This window comes from Juglans regia, chromosome 8, assembly GCF_001411555.2.
Source record: "Juglans regia cultivar Chandler chromosome 8, Walnut 2.0, whole genome shotgun sequence".
NCBI classification, from domain to species: Eukaryota; Viridiplantae; Streptophyta; class Magnoliopsida; order Fagales; family Juglandaceae; genus Juglans; species Juglans regia.
This window is the reverse complement of record NC_049908.1, coordinates 25,861,464-25,874,267: the sequence shown is the minus strand read 5'-3', so window position 1 is coordinate 25,874,267 and position 12,804 is coordinate 25,861,464. Positions and strand designations below refer to the sequence as shown.

Sequence of the window (12,804 nt, the reverse complement as noted above, 5' to 3'; positions counted from 1 at the left end):
GATAAAAGTAATATCGGAATACCACCACCTCAAAAGTAGCAACTCGCCATGGCCGAGCCCAAGAAGCAGCTTCACATAGCCATGTTCCCATGGTTAGCCTTTGGTCACCTACTCCCATTTTTGGAGCTTGCCAAGCTCATAGCCCGGCGAAATGGACATCGTATTTCGTTCATATCAACACCTAGAAATATTGAACGCCTCCCCAAGATCCCTAGAAATGTTGAACCTTTGATAACCCTGGTGAAGCTTCCCTTACCCCATGTTGACAACATGCCGGAAAATGCAGAGTCGTCCATGGATGTACCGGTGCACAAAATTCCATATCTTATGAAGGCTCATGATGGTCTCCAAGAACCTTTGTCTACGTTTTTGGAAACTTCTAGCCCTGATTGGATCATTCATGACTTTTCCCAATACTGGTTACCACCAATTGCAGCTAGGCTTGGCATCTCGCAGGCTTTCTTCTCTGTTATCAACGCATCATCCTTGTGTTTCGTTGGCCCCCCACCAAAGTTGCCGTTGTCAACGTCCTCGGAAACAACAAAGGAGCGCGACACCAGCACACGAACAGAACTTGAGCATTTCCTTGTCCCTCCCAAATGGGTCCCCTTTCCAACCAAATAGCATATCGACCCTACGAGTTAAAAAAAATGTTTGATATTAACGCTGGAAAGAATGACTCTGTTGTTACAGACCTTGTCTTTCGTTTCGTGACAATGGTCTCGGCCACCGATGTACTGGCTGTCAGATCATGCATGGAAGTCGAAGCTGTGTGGTTGAATCTCTTGGGAGAGCTCCACCATATACCTGTGGCTCCTGTGGGCTTATTGCCACCCTCGGCACACGAAGACAATGACAGCAAAGATAGCAGTTGGGATACAATTTCTGATTGGCTGGACAAGAAAGAAAAAGAGTCAGTGGTATATTTAGCATTCGGAAGTGAGGTCCGACCGAGTCAAGAAGACTTCAATGAGTTGGCTCTGGGGCTAGAGCAATCGAGGCTGCCATTCTTTTGGGCTATAAGAAACCTGTCAGTTGATGGGAATGGGGATTCGATTGAGCTACCGGCAGGGTTCGAGGAGCGAACCAAAGGTCGTGGGATTGTTTGGTCCGGCTGGGCACCTCAGTCCAAGATATTAGGCCACGAGTCAGTTGGCGGCATCGTGACTCACTGTGGTTGGAGTTCAGTAATAGAGGCATTGCAGCTTGGACGTGCACTGATCATGTTGCCATTCATTGCGGACCAAGGATTAAACGCTAGGCTCTTGGAAGAGAAGCAGATAGGAGTTGAAATTCCCAGGAATAAAGAAGATGGGTCATTTACCAGGGACTCAGTGGCACAAACTTTGAAGTTGGCAATGAAGGATGCAAAGGGCCAGATATACAGGGACAAAGCCAAGGAAATGACCACCATAATTGGGAATATGGAACTCCAGCACCGATACGTGGACAAATTTGTTGAATTTCTTGAGAACCACATGATGAAGATTACCAAGGAAAGTGATAATTAAGATTATGCAAATTAAGTTTTACAGAAGTTAGTTCCTCAAGAAGCAGCTTGGACTGGAGTAATTAATAATTATGTTGGGTTAGTTATTTTCCATGTTTTCTTTTTGCTGTTGGAGATCATGTACGTTTTAAACAACATCGATCATTGTCAAGCCTAGTTGGTATCCCCTCATGGGGTTTAAAGTCAAAAATAATATTGGAGCTATCTATAAATATAGTCTCCATATATCGATCGCCAATATGAATTGTGCAACTTTCATTTAATAAGATATTGGAATTGAATTCTAATTTATGTTTGCCTAAATATCGATCGGAAAGTACGTACATCATTTAATCATCATTCAGAATTCATGTAGGAAGTAGGAACGTAAAAAAGTAGTTTTGTTTTTTTTTTTAAAAAAAATGCTTTAAAAAAAAAAAAAAGAGTTTTACACAATCGGCAGAAATCCTCGTGAATTTTATTAAAAAAATGCTTTAATAAAAGAAGAAAAAAAAAAGAGTTTTACACAGTTGGTATAAATTGATTTTCTCGGTGGCTCTAGCAGCTCATTTCTTTTTCTCACCTAATTTATTCAAAAGCTGAGATCATGATATATAAATAATTAAAAGGATTTAAAAAATGCTCATAAAAAACACAAAATAAAAAAATACTTTTTACATAATTCTCAATAGAAAATCTCAAGATCGACCACCTCTCTGTGGCCCTAGCAGTCCAATACATATATATATATATATATATATATATATATATATCCTGTTATTGATTGATGTCTATATATATATATATATTGGAAGGGGGATTCCCTCCCGGCCCATGGGTTTATCCCACGAATTGTGCCAACTAAAAGAGGGTATATCGTGTGGGAGATTAGACTGAGGGGGACAGACGGGACACGCCAACTCTCACATCTCCTTGTGACACCCAGCATTAAAGGATCTACGCCGACAAGTGAACGAGAAGCACACACAGACCTCTATTCTTTGACGACAGGCATAAAAAGTGACAACACCGATCATCCACCGTCGAGGCGCCACCCGGGTAGCCACGTCGCATTAATGGTGCCACCCCAGGCTCCCTGCCGCATTAGCGACAAGGAAAGGAAATACATGCAGAACAAGCTACGCAATCTCAAGGGCAAGAAAGAGGAGATGGCAAAAAAGATGGGCACATCATCTTCGGTGGACCAGTAGCTCACTAGCACCGACCTGCCTTACAGCGCAGGGGTGATGGCTATGCCACTGCCACTGCCACTCCCACCCAAGTTCAGGGTCCCTCCAGTGAAGATGTATGTAGGCCCAGGAACCCCCTCTAGCATGACTTCCCTGGGGAAACCGCTTTTAGGGCCTTCCCACTAACCTTAAGGTGACCTGCGAGATTATGATTCGGGTGGTTGATACATGGGTCGATATATAGCTTTGGAGAGTTGGCCCGCATGTTCCTCACGTAGTTCATGGCCAGAAGAAGGAGAAAGAGTCCAGCGATGTACCTTCTAACCATCAAGCAAAGGGAGGATGACAATCTAAAGGCATACCTATCCAAGTTTAACAAGGAGCACATGACGATGTACGACCAACACAAAAAGATCACCTTGGAAGTCCTCCAGGAAGGAATATAGCCCAAGAAGAACTCCCACTACACTATGGGAATTCATGGACCAAGCCTCGACCGAGCCCAAGAAGAAAGAACTAGAATAGGTCGACAGGAAGGCCAAGACATCGGGCAAGGCTAAAACCCCCGAGAAGAGAATGAGAGGACGATAAGACAACAGGCGGGTGGAAGCACCCCCTCAAAGGGCCTAGGACCCTGATTCGACAAAGTCACGCTCTCTATACAAGAGGAGGATCGACCCACTGATCCGGAGGAAGACCGCCAGCACAGCAACTGTCGTTATTGCACTTACCATCAGTGCACAACATAGCAGACTATATTTCACTCAAGGAAGAAATGAGGGAGCTGGAGCACCAAGCACCATACTGATTGGAGAAAAGAATAAGAAAGGAGCCGAGGAAGGTTTGATAGGACAAGGAGGGGCGAGAGTCCCAGAAGGAGGTTGGTGGAGTGGCATCCTCCTCACAATCACTCAAGAAGGCCACCCCAAGAAGGCGCTCCTTTGGGCTAGATCAAGACTATCGCTAGGGGGTTTGCCAGTGGTGGCCAGACCTCCTATAGCAGGAAAGAACATGTTAGGAGTGGTTGACACTAGGAGAATTGTTCAGCAGATCACTGCCTAGCCAAATAAAAAAGGGGCGAGCCCACGCTGGTCATCTCTTTCCAAGGAAGCTAACGAGGAAGGATACCTCTTCCCCCATGATGACGCCTTGGTCATGACCATTACAGTCGCCAACTACATTGCTAGGAGAGTCCTCATTGACAATGACAGCTCTGTGGACATTCTCTTATGTGATGCCTTCACCCAGATGGGGATTGACCCCGCCCACTTGCATCCGGCGCCAATACCGTTGAAAGGGCTACAAGGGAAATGGTTCAGCCGGTAGGAACCATCACCCTCTCAGTCACAACCGTCAAAGCCCCTTACAAAACTTCCATTATGCCCCGCTTCATAGTAGTGAAGGCCCCCTCATTATACAACACCATTCTGAGGCAACCCACCCTCCGCAACTTGGAGGTGGTGATGTCAACCTACTACCTGAAGATGAAATTCTCAACTGCGAGGAGAGTAGGCAAGTCGCCCCTTCCTGAGTGCGCCACAACAGAAAAGTGGAGCCAAATGAACCACTCAAGTTGTCTTCCCTATACCTGAGTCGCCCCGAGGCCACATCCAGAATTGGCAGTAGAAGGACACCTGACATGCAACAAGCCATGAAGCAACTCCTTACTGAACACTAGGATGTGTTTGCTTTGGGCCACGAGGACATGCCCCGGATCGATCCTAACATGATCTAGCACCACCTTAGCGTGGACCCAGAACAAAGAAAATCAAGCAGAAGTGCCAATAAATGTGCCGCCATCAATGAAGAAATTGATTGTCTCTTTGTAGCAGGATTCATACGAGAAGCGCACTATCCAGATTGACTATCCAATGTTAGACTGGTGAATAAAGCCAAGAACAAGTGGACAATGGGTGTTGACTTTACAGATTTGAACAAGGCTTGCCAAAAGACAGCTTTTCCATTCCTCGAATTCACCTGATAGTGGACTCCACTGCAGGCCATCGCATATTGACTTTCATGGACTCTTAATTAGGGCACAACCAAATCCGTATGAACCCCGACGACGAGAAAAAGACATTGTTCATCACGGATAAGTGATTATATTGCTACACAGCCATGCCTTTCGGCCTGAAACATATAGGGTGAAATATGCAAGTCTACGTGCATGATCTACTCGTTATGAGTAGAATCCCTAAACATCACTTAGCCGATCTGCATGAAGCCTTCGCAATGTGCTTTCGGCGTCGAGTCTGGGAAATTCTTGGATTTTATGGTCTCAAAGCGTAGAATAGAGGCCAACCCAGAGAAGGTGGAAGCCATACTCTATATGGTCCCACCTCAGAACATTAATGATGTACAGAGACTCGCTGGCCGAGTGGCAACCCTCAATCAGTTGGTGTTAAGGTCGATGGACAAGTGCCTGTTGTTCTTCAAAGTATTGCAGAAGGCACAAGCTTGGGACAGCGAATGCGACCAAGCATTCGAGACTCTCAAGTCATACCTCAGCAGCCCACCACTCCTTAGCCAACTTGAACTCGAGGAAGCCTTGAATCTATACATGTCGGTCTCTCTACACGCGATCTCCTCAGCCCTGGTACATGACTTGAAGCGGACCTAAAAGCAGGTATACTATACTAGCCACGCCTTTCGAAGAGCAGAAGCAAGGTACCCCTTCATGGATCAACTCGCCTACACCCTGGTAATGACTACCTGACAACTCTGATCGTATTTCCATGCACATCCAATACGGGTCCAGATCGAAGCCCCCTGAAGAAGATCTTGCAGCGACCGGATGTCTCATGTCGTCTAATGAACTGGTTAGTGGAGCTAAACGAGTTTGACATCGAACTACCACCAACAGATGCCAGAAAGGAGTACGACTGCCCCATTAGATTGGCATTTAAAACCACCAACAACGAAGCAAAGTATGAGGCACTACTGGCTGGCCTAACAATCACCGAGTCACTGAGCATTGACAAGGTGGAAGTGAGGGTCGACCCCCGAGTGGTCGTCAATAGGGGATCAAATAGTGGTGAGGACGGTGGAAATGCCCGCAATAGGGGTCAAACTCTCCATAATAGCTTGTTGACATAATCAAGTACCTAGTGCCAGTGAATTACCCCATGATAGGTGGGAAGCGAAGAAGAACAAGAACCAAGCAACGTGCTTCACCCTGATCGACGGAGTCTTGTACAAGCAGGGTTACTCCATGCCCCTCCAAAGATGCGACTCGCTCAAGGATGCACAATACATATTGGTTGAGGTACACGAGGGAGTGTGCGGTAACCATGCTGGAGGGAAAGCGTTGGTGGGCAAGGTAATGAGGGTAGGATACTATTGACCACACGCCCTTAAAGATGAAGAGGATTTTCTCTAAAAATGTAAAAAATAGTAGAAATTCTTCCCAATACCTCACTGCCCGCCAGAGGAATGGACATCGATCGCGTCGCCGTGGCCCTTTGCACAATGGGGCATCGACCTAGTCAACCCCTTGCCACTAGGCAAGGGAGGAGCAAAGTTCGTAGTAGAGGCGATGGACTACTTCACTAAGAGAGTAGAGGCAGAAGCCCTAGCGATAATAATGGTGGGCAACATCACTCAATCCCAGTGGAAGACGAGTGTCTGCAAATTCAGCAGCTCCCATTTCATCATATTAGACAATGGGAGACAATTTGACTCAAATCACTACCGTGATTGGTGCAGAGACTTGGGAATCAAATTCAAGTATTCATCCCTGGCTTTTTGGGTGTCCAAAACTTTCAGCAATATGATAAATATTTGAGACTGCCTCCTGTGATAGGTCGAGCAAAGAATAAGGCTTTCTCTAATTTGAAACACGAAGTATGGCAGAAGCTCCAAAGTTAGAAGGAAAGATTACTTTCTCAAGGGGAAGGGAAAATTCTTATGAAAACAGTGGCTATGTCAATACCGACTTACACAATGAGTTGTTTCAAGTTACATAGGAATTTTCGTTTTGATTTGAAAAATATGATGCCAAAGTTTTGGTGGGAACAAAGACATATTGAGAAGAAGAACCAATGGGTAAGCTTGAAGAAGATGTGATCAAAACGCAGAGGGGGAATGGGTTTTAGAGACCTAAAGACTTTTAATATGGCATTATTGGCTAAACAGGGATGCATAATAATGATGAGGAATCCACCTTGTCTTTGTTTAAGCTCACATAAAAGAAGTGAACAAAAAAAAAAATAGAAATGGATTTAGCACAATGAACTCAGAAAAACCCCGCAGAATCAAAATTTGTGGAGAAAAATCCTCCACAAAATCTCTCTCTCTCTCTCTCTCTCTCTCTATAAAGCATCACGACCTCTCATATCTCTCTATTTGTATTCACAAGTATTGTTCTCTATACATGCTCTGTTAGCGAGTAACTACTGATATGTGAGTTCTTGTTTGGTGACAATGGGGGCCGCAGCGTCTGTTTTAGATCTTGGAGGACAGAGGGGGCCTTGGGTCTTCTCCTATGGTTTTGATTTGCAAAGCTCATTTTTTAAACTGACATATTACTCGTTTTAGGGGGTTGCGAAAAATGCCCACACCTTTTAGCATTCCAGTCATTGCTCAACAAGTCCCTATTCTCTCATCTATCTCGAATCCTTTTTTCCTCTTTCTCTAGTGCTCCAATGGGCAAGAGATATACCACTAGGTTGACGGAAAGAGAGAGAGTTGTACTAATACTATTAGTCTATTATTTAATCTAATTCTAATGTAGGCTATATAGCTATAACTAATAGTCTAATACTAATATTTATATTAATAATTTAATACTAATACTCTAGTCTCTAATATAGTAATGTTGAATATATTTATACTAAATCACTAGTTCACCATAACTAATATTAATAATATATAGCTATACTAATAGTCTAATACTAATACTGTTATATAGTTATACTAATCATAATAACTAAATCACTATAAGTCTATAACTATATATATTTAGCATCAATGTATTATTATATTCTTTAATGTATAACTATAATATACAGTACTAGTATATATTAATATGTTAACATATTATAAGAGTTATAGAATAAATTATAATATATGTATAAATTTATAATAGTATGGATAATTAAATTATTTATACTTATTGTTTCATATACAAAATGTAAAAAGTTGTATATGGCTCACTATGCATTAACTTAGAACTATCATAATATATTGACATACTCTAAGTTAGTAACAAAGTAACAATTAACATCATCATTATAATTATAACTAAACTAAATCACTATAACTATAATTATAACTAATATCACTATGACTAATGACTATATCACTATTAGTCTATGACCATATATTATTATATAATATTAATATCACAATTAGTATAGTATATAGTATTAGTAATAATTTAGTATCAATGTATTATTATATAATATATAATGTATATTCCATAATGTATAACATATAGTATTATCATCACCATATGATTATAATATATATATATATATACATTATATATATATATATACACTATGTGTAGTAGTAACACAATAATAGTATAATATATAGTATTAGTATATATTAATATATTATAAGAGTTATAGCATAATATATGTATAATCGTATAGTATTAATATCACTACAACTATATATAGTATTAATATTACTATTAGTATGGTATATGGTATTAGTATTGGTAAAGTTTATACTTATTTAGTATTATAATATATATTAACTTTGATAAATACACTTCTATACATTTTTATTAGATAAATTTTTGTAAAATATCTAAGTTTCAACTCGCAAGTGAGTATAAAGCAATTACAAATATTAATGTAATTAACTAATGTATGATATGAATATCAATTAACTAAACTATCACCAATTCATCATTAACTAATTATTAACATCTACATCTATCATCTAATTAAAGTAATTAGATAAATTTTTTATAAAATACCTAAGTTGGAAGTAAATATAAAGCATGTACGAACCTATGGATAATTCAATTATTTATACTTCATATACAAAATGTAAAAAGTTTAATATAGCTCATTAATACATTGACATACACTAAGTTAGTAAAAAAATTGACAATTAACATCATCAATATAATTTTAATTAATTAATTTTTAATGAGTTAATTAAATAATCCACATTAAATAGTTTACTTAATTTTAATTTTACTATTACAAATAATCTTTTATTAATTTATGTGTCAAAAAGATAAAGAATTGAAAATCACACATTGATATTAGTCATTACAGAAAACGACCCCGTTTAGGGTAAAATCAGACAGGAAGCAAATTCAAAATTAGATCACGCAACCCAGTTTATTTTTTTTAATTAAGGTCTGTTGAATCGACTCGACTCCGTTTCCCCCCCCCCCCCCCCCCCACAACCCTAATCAAACCTGTCACCTCTCTCAAACGATTCGAAACCCTAGCCCTTCTATGACTCTGTCACTGCCTGGCTACCCTGTCCAGCCCCTCCCTCTCACGTGCTCCCCTCTCTGCCCCTCCGTTGCATACCCTCCCCTCTCCAGCCAATCTGTCGCGTGTACCGTAGGCAGGAATCGCAGGCGGGACTATATCACCATCCCTGCTTACTATGATCCCTACAGTTCCTTTCACACAAGAGGTACTTATCAGAGCACTGTAGGCGGCAATTACAAGCGGGACTCTACCACCATCCCTACCGCATGTACCGTAGGCGGACTACACCACCATCCCTACTTACCACTATCCTTACCGCGTGCATAGTAGGTGGGAATCGCAGGCGGGACTATACCACCATCCCTACAGTCTCTTTTCCTTTCTCTCAAACCAGTCAATCCAATCATTTCAAGCATACTCAAAATCATTTCTCACATGAAAACCTAGTTTTTAAATAAGCACATGAACATGTATGCAATCATGTGAAAACCCAATTTTCAGTGACAAACATGAACATGCGTGCAAATACAATGAACATGACACGACACCAATATCCAACAACCAAAAAAAGTCAACACAATCCAATTACACAAACAACTCCATTCTCCAATTCATCCAACCCCCTACTCCTCAGACTCACTCTGGCATAACCAACCAATTAACAGTAAAACGAGTTGTGCAAAAATACATTTAAATCATGAAAATTCTTTGGAACAATACTTACAACGCTTTATTATAATTTTCGAAGGATCACGGAGTTGCAAGAAGTGGCAACACAACAACAGAACAGTGTAAAATGCACTGTGGCTGTGGATCTCAAAAATTGACTTTTGAACAGGGACAAACCAAGACCCGAGATTGTTAGGGAAGGGCTTAGGGATGTCGGTGAAGCTAATGGTGGTTGTAGTTCGCCGTGGGTGGCGGCGTAGATCGGAGATGAGGATGGGTGGATTAGGTTGCTTAGAGGTCAAGGAAGATATGGTGAAGAGATATTGGCTGGAGGTGGCGCAACGGCGGTGCAAAGACGCAAGGAATGTTGTGGCTTGAGGCCGCGCGCGGGGGCTAACGGCGGTGCGAGAGGAGTTGGGAATGGAGGGCAGTGGTCGCCGGAGGGTAGGGAAGGTCGTGGGCTGGGTGGTGTCGCCGGACGGTGGTGCACGGCGGCACTCTAGAGGATGACGAAAACGCACAAGGAGTGGGAGAGAGGGGCACGTGCGCGCGAGAGCAAGCAGGGGAGAAAAAGAAAAAATGAAGGAAAAAGAAAAGAAGAAGAAGAAAAGAAAAAGAGGAAAAAGAAAAATGAAGAGAAAGAAATGAAGTACAATCCTTACATCTTGGGTCACAAAAATGATCCAACGAAAAAAATTTCAAAACGGCAAGTCAATTAAAATAATTTAAACGTAGTGTTTAAATGAAAATAAAATAATTAAATACAACAATAAACAAATTTAAAATAATGAGCAATTTAAATAATGAACAATTATAAATAACAAGAAAACACATTGAATTAACAATTTAAAAATCTTAAAATAATATAACGTAAATCATCTAAAATTTAAAACAAGAAAGCTCATAATCTTAATAAATGCAATAATTTACTTAGTCAAAATACACGTAAATACGAGGTATCACAGATAGGCTGCTAAGGGACTTGGCTTTTGGCATTTTGAGTTTGCTTGGATCTTCCTATAATTGTATTCTTCTTAGTTGTTAGTTATGTTAAATTGTTAACTCATCATATTTAATATTAGTGTCTACATGTGGACACTGCAGTATCTTAGAGAGAGTGTTTTGAATTGTAATTTGTAATATAGTTTGTATTTTTTTTTTTCTTTTTTGGTTTTGTAACTTATTTTTTCTTTTATTTGGACTCTTGGAATCTACTCTTGTAAACGGCATTATCTTTTTTTTTTCTACTTCTTTCTTATATAGATTAATTTTCTTTTATCATTTTTTTTCAAGAGTGAGTTTTTTTAGTATTTTTTAGCTTAAAAATGTACAAAATGTGGAGTGGGCCGAAAATAATTGAAATTGGGCATAAAAAAAATTAGATTTGGATTGCACTGAGTGGCCCATTTTGGACATGGTCCAGACCAAGTGGACCAATCAGAACCAAAATGGACCGGTCTGGTCCGGTCCTATGTATTACTCGGCCTGGTCTAGGGTGGAAAAATCCTAGATTAAATAAGCCTAGTCCGGTCCTCAAAACCCCTTGGGCCGGGGACCGACTAGACCGAATTGAAATCACCCCTAATTTCAGAACCTGTGTTGTGTAGCACAAGGCTGCTATTTCCCACCAGTAGTGTTAGAAATAAAACTTGTGGCAAAAATCCATATTTCTTCTTGCTCTACTTGTACTTGACTTAGGATGAAAACACATTACCAATTTAAAACATTAAAGTCAAAATAATATATATTAAAGTAATTATATCATTTACAAGCATATAGTGCAACTCACTACTTCTTTAGGTAGGACCCGTTGTTTTTACCAAAAATAAAAGAAAATATTAATATTTTTATATAAGATAATATAATAAATTTTCGTGTCGTAATGTATTTGGTGTATTAATTAATAAAAAGACTAATTTCTATTAAAAGAATGTAAACCCCAAGGATGTGACAAGAAAATATTAAATACCTTAATTTAGATTTAGAGATGAGATTAAATAATTTTAGATGAAAGTTAAAAAATTAATATTTACTACGTTTGTGGTTTCCTAGATAAGCGAGAAGTTGTTCGTGCTTCCTAGATACCCGTCTAGAATTGTTTTTGGATACATCTAAACATCCTTTAATTTCCTCCTCTGAAGCTCTGACCAATACAAATTAATAATATAGATATGAAATATTACTCTCATTATTACATCTAAGCCACCACTGTCTTTCCTAATACGAGCATAGATATTGGGTTAGTCAAATATATTTTTATATTTCTATCTGTAATAAGTCTAAATATTTTTTTTTATTACATTTCTATCTTTCTTTTTATTATATTCTTTTCAAATATGTTATTTTGTTATATTTTGAGATTATTATATTATAGATATGACATTTTTATGAATAATATATATGAATTTTTTATTTACATATGAGATGAGTTGAGATGGTTCGTAAATAGTATAATAAAAGTTAAATTATTAATTATATTTTATGTAAAAATTTGAGAAAATTATTTTAAAATTTAAAAAAATTAAATTATTTTTTATATTTTATATAAAAATTTAAAAAATTATAATAATAAAATAAATTAAATTAAAGTGAGTTAAAATAGATTACAAATACAAACGATATTTAAAATGAACTAATACATACAAGTGAGTTGAATGCTCAGTGGGTTTAAGTGAAATAATAGTTTAGCAATTAAGGGATTTATGTGTTTTTAGGATCCCAATGCGTGTGAATGCACCTAAAACGGCTTGCGGTCCAACAAGTAGAAAATAAAGAATTTTTACAGTTAATTAATAAGGGCTTGTTAACGAGAATTAATATACAGTAATGGGCCGCTAATAAAGCAATGGGCCGGGTGGCTTTAATATACAGTAGTTAATCCTGGCATTAATGAGAATTGTTATAATTTAGTCCCACTCTGAAAAAATGGCTTTACTCTAGCCGTTACCTAAATTCAGACCCCATCTCCCAAACCCTTAGGCCGGCGGGTAATTAGTTTTGTATGCGTGTATGTATATATATACATGTGTATCCAAGAGATGAAAGTAGAATT

General features: G+C 38.9%; 1 pseudogene; it reads left to right on the top strand.

Annotated features, from left to right (window-relative positions):
- On the top strand, positions 1-1,771 carry LOC109021899 (annotated as a pseudogene).
- The last annotated feature ends 11,033 nt before the right edge of the window (positions 1,772-12,804 follow it).